Below are 20926 nucleotides of genomic sequence, written 5' to 3'. Positions count from 1 at the left end.
CCGCGCACAGCCCCAAAAGCTACGTGGCTCCCATCTCTCCAGCCCATGGGCCCACCACCTGTGGGAGGAACCGCTGGGGTCGGGTGCGTTGTCACACGGGTGGCAGTGAAGGTCAGGGGCCTCGACGGACCAGATCCGGGCAGCAGATGCTGGCTCTGGGGACGTGGAACGTCACCTCTCTGTGGGGGAAGGAGCCGGAACTGGTGCGAGAGGTGGAGCGCTACCGGTTAGATCTGGTGGGGCTTACCTCTACGCATAGTCTCGGTTCTGGAACCATACTCCTGGATAGGGGTTGGACTCTTTTCTTCTCCGGAGTTGCCCAGGGTGTGAGGCGCCGGGTGGGTGTGGGGATACTCACAAGCCCCCGGCTGAGCCCCGCTACGTTGGAGTTTACCCCGGTGGACGAGAGGGTCACCTCCCTACGCCTGCGGGTTGTGGGGGGGAAAACTCTGACTGTTGTTTGTGCATATGCACAAAACAGGAGTTCGGAGTATTCGGCCTTCTTGGAGACCTTGACTGGAGTCCTGCATGGGGCTCCAGTGGGGGACTCCATTGTTCTGCTGGGGGACTTCAACGCGCACGTGGGCAATGATGGAGACACATGGAGAGGCGTGATTGGGAGGAACGGCCTCCCTGATCTAAACCAGAGTGGTTGTTTGTTGTTGGACTTCTGTGCTAGTCATGGATTGTCTATAACAAACACCATGTTTGAACGTAGGGATGCTCATAAGTGTACTTGGTACCAGAGCACCCTAGGCCAAAGGTCAATGATCGATTTTATAATCGTTTCATCTGATCTGAGGCCGTGTGTTTTGGACACTCGGGTGAAGAGAGGGGCGGAGCTGTCAACTGATCACCATCTGGTGGTGAGTTGGGTCAGGGGGAAGACTCTGGACAGACCTGGTAAGCCCAAATGGGTAGTGCGGGTAAATTGGGAACGTATGGAGGAGGCCCCTGTCCGACAGACTTTCAACTCACACCTCCGGCGGAGCTTTTCATGCATCCCTGTGGAGGCTGGGGGCATTGAACCCGAGTGGCCAATGTTCAAAGTTTCCCTTGCTGAAGCTGCGGCGAGGAGCCGTGGTCTTAGGGTCTTAGGTGCCTCAAGGGGCGGTAACCCACGAACACCGTGGTGGACACCGGTGGTCAGGGAAGCCGTCCGACTGAAGAAGGAGTCTTTCCGGGATATGTTATCCCAGAGGACTCCGGAGGCGGTTGCAGGGTACCGAAGGGCCCAAAGGGCTGCAGCCTCTGCCGTAAAAGAGGCAAAGCAGCGGGTGTGGGAGAAATTTGGAGAAGACATGGAGAAGGACTTTCGGTCGGCACCAAGGTGCTTCTGGAAAACTGTTCGCCACCTCAGGAGGGGGAAGCGGGGAACCATCCAAGCTATGTACAGTAAGGATGGGACACTGTTGACCTCAACTGAGGAGGTAATAGGGTGGTAGAAGGAGCACTTTGAGGAACTCCTGAATAATTATAACCTCTATGTTAGAGGCAGAGCTGGAGGATGATGGGTGATCATTGTCAATTTCCCAGGCGGAGGTCATTGATGTCGTCAAACAACTCCACAGTGGCAAAGCCCCGGGGATTGATGAGATCCGTCCAGAAATGCTCAAGGCTCTGGGTGTGGAGGGGCTGTCCTGGTTGACACGCCTCTTCAACATTGCGTGGAAGTCTGGGACGGTGCCAAAGGAGTGGCAGACCGGGGTGGTGGTTCCCGTTTTTAAAAAGGGGGTCCAGAGGGTGTGTGCCAATTACAGGGGTATCACACTTCTCAGCCTCCCTGGTAAAGTCTACTCCAAGGTGCTGGAAAGAAGGGTTCGGCCGATAGTTGAACCTCGGGTTGAGGAGGAACAATGCGGATTCCGTCCTGGTTGTGGAACAACGGACCAGATCTTTACTCTCGCAAGGATCCTGGAGGGAGCCTGGGAGTATGCCCAACCGGTCTACATGTGTTTTGTGGATCTGGAAAAGGCGTATGACCGGGTCCCCCAGGAGATACTGTGGGAGATGCTGCAGGAGTATGGGGTGAGGGGGTCTCTTCTCAGGGCCATCCAATCTCTGTACGACCAAAGCGAGAACTGTGTTCGGGTTCTCGGCAGTAAGTCGGACTCGTTTCAGGTGAGGGTTGGCCTCCGCCAGGGCTGCGCTTTGTCACCAATCCTGTTTGTAACATTTATGGACAGGATATCAAGGCGTAATCCGGGTGGAGAGGGGTTGCAGTTCGGTGGGCTGGGGATCTCATCGCTGCTCTTTGCAGATGATGTGGTCCTGATGGCATCATCGGCCTGTGACCTTCAGCACTCACTAGATCAGTTTGCAGCCGAGTGTGAAGCAGTTGGGATGAGGATCAGCAGTGAGGGGACAATGGAGCGGGAGATTGGTCGGAGAATCGGCGCACCGGGTGCGGTATTATTCAATTTATCGCACCGTTGTGACGAAAAGAGAGCTGAGCCAGAAAGCAAAGCTCTCGATCTACCGGTCAGTTTTTGTTCCTACCCTCACCTATGGTCATGAAGGCTGGGTCATGACCGAAAGAACGTGATCCAGGGTACAAGCGGCCGAAATGGGTTTCCTCAGGAGGGTGGCTGGCGTCTCCCTTAGAGATAGGGTGAGAAGCTCAGTCATCCGTGAGGAGCTCGGAGTAGAGCCGCTGCTCCTTCGCGTCGAAAGGAGCCAGTTGAGGTGGTTCGGGCATCTGGTAAGGATGCCCCCTGGGCGCCTCCCTAGGGAGGTGTTCCAGGCACGTCCAGCTGGGAGGAGGCCTCGGGGAAGACCCGGGACTAGGTGGAGGGATTATATCTCCAACCTGGCCTGGGAACGCCTCGGGATCCCCCAGTCGGAGCTGGTTAATGTTGCTCGGGAAAGGGAAGTTTGGGGTCCCCTGCTGGAGCTGCTCCCCCGATACCGGATAAGCGGACAAAGATGGATGGATGGATGGGCTCATTTTTACACACAGTTTAGCAACAAAACAAAATGCTGAGGGAACATTACTAGGTTCTTTTTTATATTTTCGTTTTTGTTAGTAGACAACATATATGACAAACATACATATAGCATCTAGCTAGATATTGAACAAAAATCACATCATCTATGGCAGTTGGAGTTATTCAATGGAGAAAGGAAGGAAAGAAAATAAAAGAAAATGAGTTTAAAAAAAAAAGATAAAAAAGCTGTAATTATGATGTTACTGACACAGCAAGCAAGAGGAGCAAAAATAATTATAAAAAATACACAGAAAATAAATTAAAAATAATAAAAATAAAATAATAAATTAAAACTAGAACTGCAAGCAGTTATGACGGGGCCCAAGCCTCCGATACCAGTTGCCCCCGACGCCCCAGGGAGCTGCGCCAGTCGTCCCCGATGACCCGGGGAGCTACGCCAATGCGGGACCTAAAGCATTGCGTGGGGGGGCAAACATTGGTGAATATCAAGAGGTTTGATCCACAAGGTCAATGGTACTCTGCCATTGCAAATGTAGTGGTTAACAGTTCATCTCCATGCATATACAGACTACCTTTAACAATTCTCTACAATAAACAAACTTCTTAACCCCCCTGACCACAGTGGACAGCAGAGAGAAATGAGAGAGTGACTGAGAGGGTGGAGGGGGGGAGGCAGGTGGAGTGGTTGAAGGAGCAGGGGAGATGGTCAGGTTGTTGTAAATGGCATCATAGGCGGCGATTTATTTTTTCGTCCGTGGATGCTCACAAGTGCAAGCCCTTTAAAAAAAAAAAAGTAGTCAAAAATGGTTTGCTTTTCAGAACCTTAGGAAATGGACAGCGTCCGATGCGAACACATGCGCCTATTATTTCGATAATTTAGCCGTAAAGTAGGCTTTCAACTCAGGACAGCGCCACTTCTCACAAATACAGATAGGATTGGAGATGAAAAGATTAACTGGCATGTAACCGTGATCAGCTTCATGGGATATTAGGAATCAATGACACCAACATAACCAATCACACTATGACTGACTCTTCACTTAGCACCAACTGCAATGTTTAATTGCACGGTATTGGCGCCTATGAATGGTGTTGATTTTGGATTGAAAAAGTGGGAGAAAAGAGTTACATTTGTCCACTCTGAAGGTTGTAGAAACTTTGTCAGGTGGGTTAAGAAGTTTGTTTATTGTAGAAAACCAGAGGAGCACGCGTAACAAAACGGTACAAATCCTTAGAGCAGCATGGCGAACGAGCAACACAAGTTTCGTGTTGATTGCATTTACTGTGGCAAAATTCCTTGAGTAACTTGTGAGCACGTCCATCTGGAGATGCTACGTACCAGGTTTTGTGCTGATCCATCGCACAGCCTAGGACGAGTTCGAAAAAGTTGGTTTTGTGCATTGCCCGATATTGCGAAAAAAGGTTTTAAGCAGAAATGGGCGTGGCCTATATCATGTGATTCAGCTTGATTCAAGGAACATGTGGATGTATGGTTTTCTAATGTGCGATGTGTAATGTGGGAGTTAAAGGCAAACAAAACATTATAGCGCCACCTAGTGGTCCACATGTGTAATCTTTGGTAGGTTTGGTCCATGGCCCATTGTCCATCTACCCTGTAAATTTCAAGTTGTTCACATTAGTGTAAGTGGTGAATCTAGACTTGGGTCCCATAGGCCACGCCCACTTTGACACCTCAGTACCCCACTCGAAGGTTGGCCTCAAAGGTGGCCCTAAATGGTACCCATCAAATTTTGTAGAAATCAGATGAGCCGTTCATGAGATATAAACTTTTTGTACTTGTAGCTCCCCCTAGTGGCCAATTAATAGTGGTGGAAGTGGGTCAATTGTTGCGCCTGAGGTCCTTGCAGAATTTTGGACAAGTCCTGAAAATGGCAACTCCCCACCATGTACGGTTTAGGCTGTAGTCAGAGTTTTAGGCGGAGAAGAATAATAATATGATGATGATGAATATGATGAATATGATTAATCCTTAGAAAAACAATAGGGTTCTACAGCCCTGTTGTGCGAACGGCGTAGCTGTTGGTACCGCCGGTTCTTGCAGACTCGGGCTTGGATCCCTAATAATTAACATAACAACTGAGGGGGTTTCGTCTCTAGGGTATCAGCTGGGACAGATTAAGACAGTGATGGCAGGGTGGGAGTGATCCCAGTGGCATTGATAGAGAAGTAGGAAATGAATGGGTTCCAAATAGTCCTAAATTTGTCCTGCTTCCAATCTCTCAGATATCTTATAGTTTCAAGATGGATGCAACTCATTAGGTCACGTATCCAGTTTATATGGGTAGGTGGTCGACTTGACTTGGAGAATCAATCGCCTGGCTATTACAGTTTTTTCTGAATGCTTAAACCCTTACCGTGATTGTCATAGCACAATTTCTAAAACTATTAATACTCATAGCAAAACCACTCACTGAGTTTGCAAAACTAAAAGCACAAACACTGCTTTGAACTCAGTTTGTAATGTTGTAACACACACTTTGCAAAACTGTAGGTACAATCCACTGCACAGCACTCTTTTTGCGGAACTGTAAACACAACTAACTGCTTTACACTCATTTTCCAAATGATCAACACACTCCTAGCAAAACTATACACATGTATGGTTATTATTTACACTATTTTGCCAACTGTCTGGCACACTATCGCATGTGAAAACAGTCAGCCTATTTACACTATTTTGCCAACTGTCTGGCACACTATTGCATGTGAAAACAGTCAGCCTAAGCACAGGTGAGCTGTCCGTGTGGAGTACAATGGATCATTCACCATTGTTCACCATCATGAAATCCTGGACACATCATTACATTCCTGGACACCTTACTTGACATGCTCACTAATGTTCATAGACCAGAGCAAACCAGATACGTCATCATATGGGACAATGTTAGTTTACATAGGGCTGCTTTGGTCTTCTTTGGCTCTTCACTGTACTCAACCTCCCCGCATACTCTCCATTCTTGAATCCAATTGAAGAGTACTTCTCTGCCTGGCGCTGGAAGGTCTATGTCAGGTATCCCCACCAGCCCTTTTACAGGCAATGGAGGAGCCATGTGGGGATATTGACCAGGCATAATGTCAGGACTGGATACGGCATTCCAGAAGATATTTTCCCCGGTGCCTTGGACTAGGAGACATTGCATTTGATGTAGACGAAATTTTGTGGCCGGACCCAGAGAGACGACATGATGTAGACTGATTTTCTTTTTTCTTCTCAGTGAAATTACTATTTTGGGTTTTGACTTGGAAAAAAACACTTGTGTTTGTTTTGATGTGTGTAAATAAAGACCAATACTTGAAGTTTGGATCCCTGTATGTTTACAGAACTATGACAAAAGTATGACGTCAAACTGACATAGCCTACCTTGTGCACAGAGAAAGCAAAAGCCAGATGTGTTCTTTATTCATGCCATCAGTGTGTAGTTGGCGCATTGTGTGCTTATTAATGTGATGGCTTGTGTTAACTGTTTGATACGAAAATACAATTTTTATGAAGGTTTGAAGATTTAAGATTCAACGTTTATTAACTTTTGCAAGAGAACTACATTGTTTTGCTGATTTGGTGAAAGGTTTTCATATTTGTGTGTAGAGTTTTGCAAAAATAGCCAATAGTTACAAAAAATGTGCCTAAGCCATCAGAAAAAAACTGTAATGTACAGAAGCCGAGTGTACCATTATGACAAATTTGCAGTTTTTGGGGAGAGACCAAAAAGTGCAACAAGTGGGCAATGGTTAATTATCGAGCCCAGTGCAACTGACATAGAATTAAAAATCAATTTCCAGTAGCCTGTCAAACTTGGACAAAGCCAGAACATGTGGAGCAGAGAAGCTGGGGCCTGCCTGCACCTATCACATGCAGGGTCCATCTCTGGTTTGATCTTTGCTAACCTAACTTTAGTCCAATATATGCGATGAATGAATTTGAATTGGATAAGACTATGACGGCTGCATATGGAGGAGGAATGGATCCTTTTTAGAACTTGTCTCCATTCCTCATGAGTAAATCTACAGTCCAGATCGACCTCCCAATTTTGTCTAGATACAGCACCCTTGTCATTGATGTTAACATCAAGGGTGGTGTCGAGCTGTGTTGGGGGAGGAAGATTTGGAAACTGAGGAGAAATCTTCCTAATAAAATCTCTAATCTGAAAGTATCTAAAAAGGTGCGACCTTGGGAGGCTAAACTTTAAGGACAGCTGGGTGACATAGGCAAACGTCTTGTCTACATACAAGTCTTTAAATGTTTTTATTCCCTTTTTGAACCAGAGTTTAAAGACTCTATTATTCAACGATGGGGGAAAGGCTGAAGGAAAACAGGAAACTCTGGAACCCAAAATGTGATCTGAATTGTCTCCAAATATGTAAAGACTGATTGAGTGCTGGACTGTAGTTTAGACGTTTAGGAATTGAAGCTAGTGGGGAGTAAAGTAGGGCTGTTAGAGATAATGGTTTGCAGGAGGCTTCTTCTAATTGTACCCACGTGGGAACCCAGTCGCTCAGACCAAAATGACAGTGTGGCCAGTAAAGGAGGTTGTGAATATTGGCAGCCCAGTAATATGACTGAAAATCTGGGAGGGCATTCGGTAATGGTGGAAGCGGACTATCACAGCCTGAGGGGGACGTCCAGGACCGGACTTTGGGTTGAAGGAGTGATACGCACGTTCAATTGCCGGAGTGCGAGACAGTTTTCCTTCTCCAAACAGGATGGTGAAAAAGGATGACATAAAATCAGAGGGTCTTCCCTGTTCGACACCCTCGGGGATGCCTGTAACCCGGAGGTTCACTCTCCGTGCACAGTTTTCAAGGTCGTCAGTCTTCTCCCGGAGGAGTTGATTTTCTGTGGCTAAAGCAGCGCACCGCTTCTCAACATTTTGGAGGCTGCAGGTCATGTCGGTAAGGGCTGACTCCATAGCCACAATTCTGGTTCCGTGGTCCTCGATAGTGCCCACCAGAGCAGAATGTGACTCACGAAGTTCTGAAAGAAACTCAGTCCCCAATTGTGGAAATTTCCTTCCTAATGGTCGTAGTTAGCAACTTCTCGATCAAGGCGGGCGTGAGCTCAGTCCCCATGGACAGACCCGGGGTTTCAGTGGCCGTAGCTAGCTTACCGTTGGGGTCGCTAGCGTTAGCTTCAGTTGTCTGCTCTGAGTCGGATTTAGGTCCCTTTCGTGGCATTTGGTACATGCAGAGGTCGTTAATTGTCAATAAGAGACAATAAGAATCGAATAGTAAACAGTAGGCTTTACTAAAAATATATTTTAAAAGTTGAGTTCACAGAGCGGCTCCCACATGCGTCTCACCACTCGCAGAGCATACCGGAAGTAGGGAATATTACTACATTTTTTCATGTTAGTTTTGAGCAGTATGCATCCCCACTAACCTGGAAAACATTTTAAACAGTTAGTGAATACAGCGTGTCTGGGGAATATATTTCCTGCAGCGGGAAGTGAGGCAGAAGGACACCTTCTGGGGTCTGATTAACAGTAAATTAATTAAATTCAGTGCCCATAACACTATTTTCCAAGCTACTATAGCTGTCATATTCCAGGACCTGTGTGAGCGCTGTTTCCATGGTAAATCAGCCGTCGAGGCTTTTTGTCACTCTGCCTGAGGAGAAAATGCTGTACTCGTGCTGTTGTTTATTTGGTTGTCATTAGTTAGCAAGTGATGACTTCCTGTTACTGTTCCAGTTGCTCCCCCTCAAAGGGGGGAGAAAGCAGATGAGCGTAAGCTTGACTTCTGTGGAGCAGACGGCTCTGCAGAGTCGTGTAATTGTGGCTTTGTGTTATTTCATAAAATTCTGAAGCAGTGGTGGCAATTATATAGCAGTGGTGGGCCGCTGCTGAAAAAATTTATATAGCAGAAACATTAACTTGAGTTTGGGTATAGGAGTCTGTATAGAAAGAGAAGAGCACTGGCACACATACAGTACTATATCTGGGGATGATTTCATGTTCATTTTAAAGTACACTGCTATAAATGTTTCAACATGTAAATTCTGCTAATTTCCTCCTTCCTACAGTCAAGGAGAGAACAGGTCCAAAAGTTATTATCTGGCTAATGATTAACAGGAGTATTTGTGTGTGCATGTGTGTGTGTGTGTGTGTGTGTGTGTGTGTGTGTGTGTGTGAGAGAGAGAGAGAGAGACAGTACTCATTGATTTGTTATGCAAGGAATGTCTTTGATGGGGCTTCAGTGTGGAGGAAAAGGCGTGAAAGTCTAATCCTTTCCCACAGGCCTGCCAGCACCAGCTCAAACAGCAGCAGACAAAGACCCACGCACGCACACACACACACACACACACACACACACACACACTACATCCTATGTAGTCCACTATAACTAATTCAAGTAAAACACATTTGAAACTAAATGTATGAAGTTAATATAGTTCAAATATGAATTATTTATAAATAGTATTATTTACTTTGTTCAGCCTATTAAAGCAGCATTATGTAACTTGTTTACCTTTTTCACGATCGCTATGACACTTTTTTCAATACTTTTAACAACTTTCCTAAACTCTTAACACAGTTAACACAACATCAGTCTGTGTAGGCTATACAATTAACACATTTCTTGTTGTTTTGACACAAAATGCATACAGTTAACACAAATTTAAAATGCTTGAACTTCTTTTACACACAAGCTCAACCAAGACCAAAACAATGTAATATTACAGTCAAATTTACAAATGCTTTCACACTGTATGTCAGAACAGATAACACCATGTTCTAAACCTAACCTTACAGGCTAAAGTCAAGGTAAACAGCTGTTTTTATTGTGAATTGAAACACAAATATATTCCCTGTATCTTATTCCATTGCTAATGAGAAACAGCTGATTGAAGTTATGCAAATGTATAAATCACAGCTGATTCCCATCTAGGAATGGGTGGGGCAAGGACAAGGGAGAGGAGTGGTGCAATGACAAGGAGTGGGTTAAGGACAAGGGAGAGGAGTGGGGCAAGGTAGAGGGAGAGGAGTGGGGGCAAGGTAGAGGGAGAGGAGTTAGAATGCGTGGTGGCGCTCAAAGAAGGACCAGAGCTAGGGTAACTGATCAAATAAGAGCTACTATCATTGACCATGTCATAAACCACGGGCTATCATACAGAGAGGCTGGTGAACGAGTACAGCCAAATCTCAGCCGGGACACAGTGGCATCCATTGTCCGTATTTTCAGAGAAACCAACAGGTAGGATATTGCCTTTCCTACAGCAAAGTGTAAATACAGTAATTTTACCATTTACAGTATTAGAGTGTATGCCTCCGGTCTCTAAAATGTAACTGCACTGTAAAATTTTTCACTGTAAATTCACAGCAAATTGCTGGCTACTAGTTGCATTACTTCCACAGTAATTTCACAGTAATTTATCGGTACTATTTTACAGTAAATTACAATAAATCCACAGCTCTATACTGTAACTTCACAGCAGTCGGGCACACCTATTTACTGTAATAAAGCAGCATTTAGCTGTGAAATTACGTTATGTTGCTGTATATAATCACAATAATATCCTGTATATTATCATTTTTACTGTAAAAGTAATGCAACTCAGTAGCCAGCAATTTGCTGTGAATTACATTATTTTAAGGTATCTTGCTGTATATAATCACAATAATATCCTGTATATTTTTAATTTTTACTGTAAAAGTAATGCAACTCAGTAGCCAGCAATTTGCTGTGTATTTACAGTGAACACTGTAAATTTGATGTGATTTTACCAGACCTATACCAACATGTTAAAAATAAAAACAAAGCAAATACCAGTTTAACTTTTTAATGAATAAAACTACAAAACATTTATACATTTAAAGATTATCTTCAACAACAACAACAACAATACTACAACCATCTTGCTGTCTATGTGGGTCCAAGTACAGAAAAAGACATTGGCCAATGTGATAATGACATAGTTCACCTCACAGGAATGCATTGGTACATTTAAACATTATCATAACCCTTGTGTTGTCTTTCTGTCAACCTTGAAGGAAAAAAAGGCTTTTTTTCCCCCACAGTTTGTTTTTGCTTTTTCCAGCATTTTAAATTGTTAAATTTTTTCAACACAATTTCAGCGCTTATTTCTACGTCCCATATTTTCTGATATAAAAAATAAATTGAAAATGGGTCAATTTGACCCGAAGTCAACACAAGGGATAAACAACAATACTACAACCATCTTCCAATCAACAGAAACACAAATAAAAGCTCAGATAGAGTGTGTGTGTGTGTGTGTGTGTGTGTGTGTGTGAGAGAGAAAGTGTCTCATACACTTTTTTTACAAAACTGTTGGGACACCAGACCATTACACTAACAAGGACTTTAATAACATTGATTAAACTAGTGCAGTGCTGAAAATGTGTTTGGAACGGGCTGTTTGCTTGGCTTGTGGTATTGCTGATTGTAGAATTCTTCAAAACCAAATTGTTCCCAGAGAGAGAGAGAGAGAGAGAGAGAGAGAGAGAGAGAGAGAGACACACGGAGAGAGAAAGAAAGAGAGAAACAAACAGAGAGAGAGAGAAAGAAAGAGATAGATACAAATGGAGAGAGAGAGATACAAATGGAGAGAGAGAGAGAGAAAGAGATACACAGAGAGAGAGAGATACAGAGGGAGAGAGAGAGAGAGAGAGACACAGAGAGAGAGAGAGATACAGAGAGAGAGAGAGAGAGAGAGAAAGAAAGAGATACACAGAGAAAGAGAGATACACAGAGAGAGATATATACATAGAGAGATATAGAGATATATATATATACACATACATACATAGGAGATAGAGAAAGAGAGAGATATATATACATAGAGAGAGAGATAGAGAAAGAGATATATATACATACATAGAGAGAGAGATATATACACACATACATATATAGAGAGAGATATAGAGAAAGAGATTATATATATATATATATATATATATATATATATAGAGAGAGAGATATAGAGACAGAGATATATATACATAGAGAGAGAGAGATATATAGAGCTTGCCATCAGTAATGTAATGCATGTCTTTAGAATGCAATGCCCCTGAATGTTAAAGTCCCTGTTGGTGTAATGGCCAGGTGTCCCTATACTTTAATCCTTTATATCTACATCGACATCCATTCAAAGTCCACAAGTTTTCTCATGAGTGTGCTCACATGTGGGTTGATGCCTCCCAACTGTTTCTTCTTCGATTTGGAGCCCACCTCAGGGTTAATACCCAAGAAGCACCTGTAAACAATATGACAAGACAACAACTTTCAGTATTGCATGTTATATTGCTCATTATATTTTACAGTTAGAAGGAATGCTCCAGAGTAAAAACAACCGTGGGTCTATTTATGGCTGATAATGGGTTAAAACTTTCATTTGGGAGAAAAATTACGTTAATCGAAGTTTTGTGAAAGACCATTATTTACATTAGCAAAAAAATACTTTATAGCGTGTTGCAGTGGGAATACGTCCATGTCAAAATAAATTGCCATTTATTACTATTATTTATATTATTGCTATATGAATTTGAGTCAATGGAATGCTAACGGGACGTGATCGTTTTGTAGCATCAAAATGGCGCCATAGGAGGTTCGAGTTCTGAGGCGAAGCTTACCCCCTTGGGGTGCGCGCATCCAGACCCTTACCGTGTTGTTGTAGGCGTGTGTATATAAGTGTGTGTGTGTGTGTGTGTGTAATGTACATTTGAGTGTTTCAATACCTTTGAATAAACTCCAGAGTACATGAGCCGTCCTCAGGATACTGCAGATTAAAGTTGTAATAGCTTGCAAAAACGGCTGCTATCCCATTGATGAAGCGGTTGTCTGGCCCCATCACCACTTGTCCTTCAGTGGATAGCATCCAAGTCTTTGGCTTCATCAGGTCACCTAAAATGAACAGATATAGAAGTGGAATGTTGAATGAACAAGAGAAGAATGTTTCTGATTTTGATATCTAGCAACACTGCCTTTAAACTGTGAACCCACTTGTTACTGATCTAACAAGATCATCTACTGATTTAGTCTCTCAAACAGCTCAAGCTACAGAACATGCTTTGCTACCCCACCCCTTGAATGCGGGATAATTCTGAAAATCTCTAAAGCCACTGACTGTATACAACTACTACAGTAATTAAAAAAAAAAAATCCTAAAGGAAACATTGTGCTAGAAAATATGAATATGAAGTCCAGATATAAATAGTACCTTGGATAATCAAGCAGGGGGTGCTCGGTAGCATCACTGTTCTCTGCACATCAGCGGCTGTGGCACACGGCTGTAAAATAAACCTTAACTGTAACATATTTATGGTAGCAGATTCAAATACATAAAAGACAGTTCACTGGTCTCCTGACAGAGGGTAATCAGAGAGAATGTTATGTATACTATCTAGTGTAAACACAGACTGCTTTTTAAAAATATTTTATACACAACTTACATCAGTCTCAAGCATTAATGGCACTCTTGGGCTCCTTAAAGTACGCCAACAGGAGCAGGAGGATACATGCAGCCTTGTCTGAAGCCTCTGGCTCGAAATTATTCAGGACGTCCTCAATCTCTGGATGGCGTTTGAGTTCCTGGCAGAACCGAATAAGTGTACTGCCTCTGTTTTTTAGGGCCTCTTGCAACTTAATAAGGATGGGGATATCTGTCAGCAGACTAAAGTGGGAGTAAAGGCCTCTCTGAGAGAAAAGAAAAGGCCATTCTTCCTTAATGTCTGAAATGGCAGGTGCAGGCAAACTGTTGAGGTACCGCCGCTGGATGACGTATGTCTTCTCAATCAAAGCTTCAGCTCTCCCTGCCCCGCCCATCCCTTCCTCTGAGTAGATGTTGTGCAGCTGCCTTTTCATTTCATCTAAGGTTGCCTCGGTCTCACCAGCAGGAAGTTCTGCAGGACACCACCTCACACATCCGTACCGATCCACAGGGCCTCTTGCCATCACTCCGGTTTCCTCAGCCACCGTAGTTGTGGGCCTTTTCTTTCTGCGTCGCTGTGCAAGAGTATTGTTTCTATTTTTATATTCCACTCTCGTTTTAATCTGCTGAAGAAGAGAGTGACAGCCATCTCCAAGAATGTCTCCGTTTCTACCAACATCAGCAAAACTTTTGGGATAATCCCTTACAATGCCGCGGACAATGCTGTGACATGTTGCTCTGGTTGGGTTCTGATCATGCTGAAGCATCTGGTCCACCACTGCCTTCACCATAGCTTGTCTGTCCCCTGGTGATGGTCTTGTTTGATTGTCCACTGCTGTTCGGATTGCTGCTGGCATCTGGTCCCACTTGACATGGAAGTCTGTGTACCATGACCTGCCAGGTAGTTTGGGTGAAGATAAAGCGTTCAGAGAGCTTTGGGAACCCAATGACGCCTGACATGGACTACTTGGGCAGGGTGGAGAGGCTACTGAAACACATTCTATTTCAAGCACCGGAAGTCCTACAAGTCAGAGGACAAGAAATTGTGAATAGATAAGAGGTAGATAAAGTATACTGAAACAAACAAACTTCACAGGTTGCAGAGAAAAAATTATTAAAAATGGTACGACTTGTACCATTCTGCTCTTATAGACCAACTGTCCATTAGCATCTCTAATGTTTAGGTGAAGATAAGAATTCTAAAAATACTTAATATTTAAACTTAGTGTTTTGGGTTTGTTCAATCTATGGCATAAAAATATGGATTTACCTTCATTCATAAAAACACTTAGCAATTTTCGACACTGGATTGGTCTGAGGTATTTCTCCAGATCCTTCTCTTTTACCAAAACAAGGTCTGCCCTGCTTTCCACACCAAGCTCTTCAAACCCATCCAGCAAGGAATTCAGGGTTTCAACAGGGAGGCCCGGTAAAACTGATGAGACCGCTTTTTTATGGCTTGGCGATCCATTACCTACAAGACCATAGAATGACAAACATACAGTTAGTAACAAAATTATTCATACTCCTGGCAAATATTGATTTTAATGTTGATTTTCTCTTGAACGGTCTGAATTCTATCTGAATTTCATTCATGACTACAAAATAAGTGAATTTGACCAGAGTAGAGACACCATTGTTTTTGCATCACGATAATAAAAAGGCGGAGCCCCAAGAAGAATCAACAGGGTCTTATCAATTACCATTTGTTTGCATTTGGCTGGATAGTGAAGCAAATCTACTTGCATAGTAATTGTTTATTAAAAGTTTGGTCTGGTGGTCAGCAGAAATGACAGCACCTATGAACTTCAAACAGCCGAACAAAGCTTACAACAATTATAGAACAGCAGAGACAGAATAGACATGCATATTGCATGATGGGACTGAAAATTAAATAAACAAATTAGAACTAGGCTATAATGTTGTTTGAATGTATATGTGTTCAGTTGGTTTGAACAAACAGCAGCAAGAAATACAGTCTTTTACTGCTATGTGGCAACAGGCTATCAATTTCCTTTGAATAAGTAAAGTTTGACCAATATGCCGCCACAGCCTATGCTACTCATAACCAAGTCCAGTAGGTTAAGTTTTAAAACAGGCTATTCTTAGAAAAATGTATTCAAAAACACTCAGTACAGGCACGGAGATGGTAGAGAAGAGGTAACGCTGATTTTGATCAATTCATGCTGTCATGGTGTATTGAAGTTTTTATTATGCAACATTAGTTTCAAATGTGATTTAGTAACTTAGATTTCTGAGTAACCTAGACACACAGCAACACAGGTTTAGATAAATTATAGAATTAGGCTAAAACAGAATAGAATGCAGCATTGTTGCTCCTTGGGGTATCAAGGCAGTGGCAAACTTTCACACGTAGTTTGCCAAATTGATGATATATTACGTGGTTTCAAAAACACCACCAATCGCCTCGCCAAATTATTTTCACCTAAAAGCTTCCTTACCTTCCACCTTCACTAGTCACAACCGTCCGGTCTGCTCTTGTCACCTGCCTGTTTAAAGTGCCTCTGGAAAAGAATGGTGGAGAGCAATTAGTAACAGGTCAAATACTTTGTAAGCTGGAAGAGGATAGTAGTCAAGCAAATCCTCATGCTTGATGCAAACATAATCCTCTTTGGCTACTCCTAGTTCACAGTAGATGCCCACGTCTCTCAACTTAACAAAAGTATGTTTCTTTGTCACAAAATAAACAGAGTCATGGTGAACAATGACCAAGTTAATTTTTCCAAAGTAAAGTTCTTCATCACTGTTCCCAAGTAAAACGAACATGCCTTTTCTGTACACAGTGCCTTTCACTGTGACACTGTTACAAGCCACTGATGACTCTGACTCAAAGTTAAAACTGGCTACAGATGCCCTGATCATGTCATTGTAATCGTTTACATAAAACTCTGTACCCCTTTCTACTTTTATAGCTGGAGGGAACAGGTTTCCTGAACTCAAGTAGGCTTGCAGAAGTTGATGTCTCTCTGCCAGCGTTCTGCAAAGATTTTTGAAGTTGTGTAATTTTCTGGCACACTGCTTGAAATATGTGTGTTTGCTCTCAAACCTTAGAGTCCACAGGCGGATAAGTGGGCCAAAGTGTATGATAAGCTCTGGATAATGGCACAAATAATGGTGTTTGGGCTTCAGGGAATGATCAGGGAATAACCTTTTTCTGAAGTAGATGTACTGTTCGATGATGACTTTTAGATATCCTACTTGGCCAGCTGTAATGGTTGGTGCACAGACAAGTTCCACTATCTCTCTCAGTTGCAATATGAGCTGCCATACCTCATTGTCACAAGCATCTTTAATCCTGTCACCCACCAAGATAGGTAGCAATCTAAGAAAGCTCCAGTTTTGAACTGCATGCCCACTTAATCTCTCACTGCCAGGAGAGAGGTCTGCCGGTTTGTCTCTGCCATCATTTCCTTGATATTTGAACTGATTCTTACACCGATTTAACTGCAAGTAAGTGAAATGCTTCTCCTTAACTAAATGACCAATGAACAAAGCAAGGTCATATGACACAACACCCTCAAACAAGTCATGACCTAGGCATGGTGGGAGGCCAGGATGGCAGACATGAAAATGAGCAAGCTGGTTAAAAGGTGAGTCAGACTTGATACCACATACAGAGTCTGTACCAGTAGTCTTTAAATCTTGTATATGACTTTGGTAGGACTGTACTGTTCTTGTGGTACCACACAACTGTGGTTCATTCATAAATGTAAATCTGTCTATGTCACAGTAGCGACAGAAATGCTTAGCCCTACTGAAATTTTCCACAAAGCCCCCAACAGAATGTGATCCTAAATTGTCTCCTGCCAACGCAACCAAAGAGCCTCTGACAACGCTGCCATCACCGATCACAATACCACTCTCTTCCAGGACTTTGAGGTCCTTCAACAATGACTCAAAAACTTTGTTCATCCCAAAGTATTTAAAGTCCTGCTCCCTACATAGTAGGACAAGTTGCGTTTGATCAATAGTGGATCTATTGTGCGGCAAAATGTCAGTCAGGGTTGAGTAAACAGCTAACACTTTGTGTTTCTTTTTCCCTGAACCAAGAGGGTTCACAACCTCAAATGCATCTTGGTATAGTATTAAACCAACCGATGAAGGCTCAGCTGTCAACAATCGATTACTCTGAATTCCTTCTCCATCCCTAACATCATGATAGACATTATCAGCACTGGGTTGCAAACGTGTCAAAGCGTACTGCTCTTGAAAAGACTCACTTTTGAAAAGTGCAGCCAATGTTTCCCTTATAGGTACATACTGGGCAAAGCACTCTTTGTCGTTTTCATCATTTCCCAAAAATAAAGGCACAGGATCAACGTAGTTGAAACCCGTTTTAAAAGCCTCCTTCCTCTTTACATCTGTGCTCAGAGCACCCCTGTTATAAAGCCTGAGTAGATCCCCTTTGTTTAGTTCTTCAATTATGTTGCTTATTGTGGCCTCAGGAATTCCATGTACCTTTAATGTTTTACTCAGAATGTTAAGTGAATGTAAGAGACCAATTTCATGGGCATTTTGGAAGTCGTCAATTATTGTTTGAATGGTACTCGCTGGTAACAATAGCTTAGCTTGTAATTTCAAGTAAAGAAGTGTAAGGTTGTGTAAAAAGAGGGCATCATCCACAGCAAATGGCACTTCTAGCTCATGTTGTTCCTCTGAAATGTCTGAACATGACTGACCAGGCTCAGGCTGACCCAAAGGCTCTGTGGGAACAGACTTTTCTAGTACCGAATCATCTAGATCCTCTACACCTCCACTTGTATGCTTCCTGGAAACATGTGAGGCAAAACTGGAAGCAATTGTAAAGCTGCAGTTGCAGCCTCTAAATGGGCATTTGATTTCCAACCCTTCTTGTAAATGTGCCTTCAAATGCTTTACAAGGGAAGTTATAGTGCCACACTTGAATGCACAGGGCTGAGACACACACTTTAAGAGTGTGCCAGTTGGCTTGAAATGCCACTGGGAAGATCCTGTAGCTTTGTGGTCTCTATACATATGAGTTTTTAAACAATCACTTTGCTGTACATACAAGTACAGTCAGGAACACCACACTGATACGGATAATTGGGAGTGTTACTGTGCAGCTTTGTGTGGTGAATAAACTGACTAACAGTCTCAGACACATGCTCACACAAACTAAATTTACAGTGAAACATTGTTCACAAAATGGCGGGGGAAAGGATTTAAATGAACTGGCTAGCAGGAGTATGAAACATGCTGAGCGAAAAAAAAAAAAAAAAAGCGAAAAAAAAAAAAAAAATAACGGCAGAAAAAAACGGAGGGAAAAGCGAGGATTTTGGTAGATAAGTAGATAATGTCTGATAAAACGAGAAAAAGGGACTGGTATCCGAAGTAAAATTATATTTAACGTTACAAGTACACTGAACGGACAAGGGGCAACCTGCTATTTCACCACAATGAGGGAGTCTGAGAACGGTGGAGGTCTGCTAACTAGCTAACGTTGTAGCTAGCTAGCTAACGTTATAGCTAGCTAGCTAGCTAGCTAGTAAGCTAGCTATATATATAGCCCTCCGTTGCTCAAGTCCAGGGGGACTGTCAGTATGTCGTCCTGGATAAAAGTGTCAGCTTAATAAATAAATATATGACTGAGCCTGAAAATGTGGTGACAGAGTCTGATAGCTAGCTAGCTAACCAGCATGAAAGTCAATCCACTAACGTTAGCAAAAGTTAAACCAAAAAGCAAAGAATTCTTCAGAATACCTATTAAAAGCACCGTGAATTACAATCTAACATATAACTCTATTGCCTTCTTTTACTTCTTGACTTTTTGCCTTCAACTTGACGTACCTCGTATCTGGTCGTGTATCTCTCCTGATCGTCTTTGACGTCTGTGACAAAATCCAGAATCCAGTGAGTTTGGCTTCTGACGAAATTGCCCCACAATGCAGTGCGTTTCAAGTGCAATTCAAATTTCACAATAAGATGCTGTACTGTGATAGAGAACATACAGTCTTACATTTATTTCACAGTAAAAGTCTGAATACAATATTTTATTGTGAAATAATACTGTTAAATATTGTGAAATCACTGTAATAACTAACAGTGTGTATTTTGTCCCTCTAAGGATTCAACGTCTACCTCCCTCAGGGGGCAGAGGAAAGCTCCTGAATGAAGAACAGGAACGTGCTATTGTCAACATGGTGATTGCTGACAATGAAATAAAACTGAAGGACATTCAGTCCAGAGTTGTAGAGGACAACCTTGTCTTTGGGAACATTGCAGCAATCAGCATAACATCCATTTCTCGGACTCTAGCTAAACACAGAGTCCGAATGAAACAACTATACAAAGTTCCTTTTGAAAGGAACAGTGAGCGCATCAAAGAACTCCGTCACCAATACGTCCAGGTAAGGTTATGCAATACAGTCATTACTGTACTATACACAGTGTGTTTTGCAGTAAACTACTCTATAAACCTGGAGTACATTAGGACATACAGTAGATATACAGTACAGCACACATTTACATACACTGTGTCTAATTACTTTCAGAGAGTCGTGGAGTTGGAGGCCAATCAAGTCCCACATGAAATTATCTATGTTGACGAGGCTGGCTTCAACTTGGCAAAAAGGCGTCGCCGTGGGAGAAACATAATTGGCAAAAGGGCCACAGTTACCGTGCCGGGCCAGAGAGGAGCCAACATTAACATGTGCGCCGCAATCTCCAACAACGGTGCACTCCTGCATAAATGTAAGATTGGCCCCTACAACACAGCCCGCCTTCTCCTGTTTTTAGAAGACCTGCACGAAAGACTGGTGCCAGAGGTAGAAAAGGGACAGGTGGGAGACCACTTGCCAATATATGTGATCATATGGGACAATGTGGCATTCCACCATTCCCGGGCCGTCACAGCCTGGTTTGACGCCCATCCAAGGATGATGTCCCATTTCCTTGCCCCTTACTCCCCTTTCCTCAACCCCATTGAGGAGTTTTTCTCAGCTTGGAGATGGAAAGTTTTTGACCATCGTCCACTTGACCAAATGTCCCTCCTGGATGCAATGGATGCTGCATGCCAAGACATCACAGCTGAACACTGCCAGGGGTGGATAAGGCATGGCAAACGATTCTTCCCACGATGCCTTGCCAATGAAGATATCAGGTGTGATGTGGATGAGAACATGTGGCCAAATGCAGAAGACCGGGCAGATTAGAAGATTGCTTTGTTTTTGTTATTATTATTCCAGTGCTTTTTCTGTTTGTATATCTTGCAGCAATGTCCTTTTGCAAATAAAGTCTTTAATGCAGCAATTCTGTCTCTGTCTTTTTTTTTCATAAACTGTACATTCTATACAGCTACTCTAAGATGGTCATTCATTTTTTTTATTGAATTTCAGCAGCAAAAGAAACAAAATGCATGCATTTACTAAACCCAACAAAACAAAAATGTAGAGAGGCATCAAAAGTAACTGCAGTGCAAAACACAATCTATGATCAATACAATATACTGTCTATTGTATAAGGGCAGACCTGATACATAAAACAATGCAGTTTCTGTAATTTCAGTTGATGATAGTGTTTTTTTTTGTCATTG

General features: G+C 42.8%; 1 long non-coding RNA gene and 1 pseudogene across 1 annotated transcript; both read right to left on the bottom strand.

The window, feature by feature from the left end:
• Positions 1 to 11917: 11917 nt before the first annotated feature.
• On the bottom strand, positions 11918 to 14786 carry LOC114555365 (uncharacterized; annotated as a pseudogene).
• An 18-nt stretch (positions 14787 to 14804) lies between these two features.
• LOC114559146 (uncharacterized) lies at positions 14805 to 19246 on the bottom strand. The gene is made up of 3 exons (XR_003693018.1): positions 19183 to 19246; positions 15816 to 15878; positions 14805 to 14827 (listed from the first exon to the last, which is right to left on the bottom strand). It is a non-coding gene; the product is annotated as an uncharacterized LOC114559146 (long non-coding RNA).
• Between the last annotated feature and the right edge of the window lie 1680 nt (positions 19247 to 20926).

The sequence above is a fragment of the Perca flavescens genome, chromosome 1 (genome assembly GCF_004354835.1).
Source record: "Perca flavescens isolate YP-PL-M2 chromosome 1, PFLA_1.0, whole genome shotgun sequence".
In the NCBI taxonomy this organism is placed as follows: domain Eukaryota; kingdom Metazoa; phylum Chordata; class Actinopteri; order Perciformes; family Percidae; genus Perca; species Perca flavescens.
The sequence above is the reverse complement of the archived record's forward strand: the minus strand, read 5'-3'. Positions and strand labels throughout refer to the sequence as shown.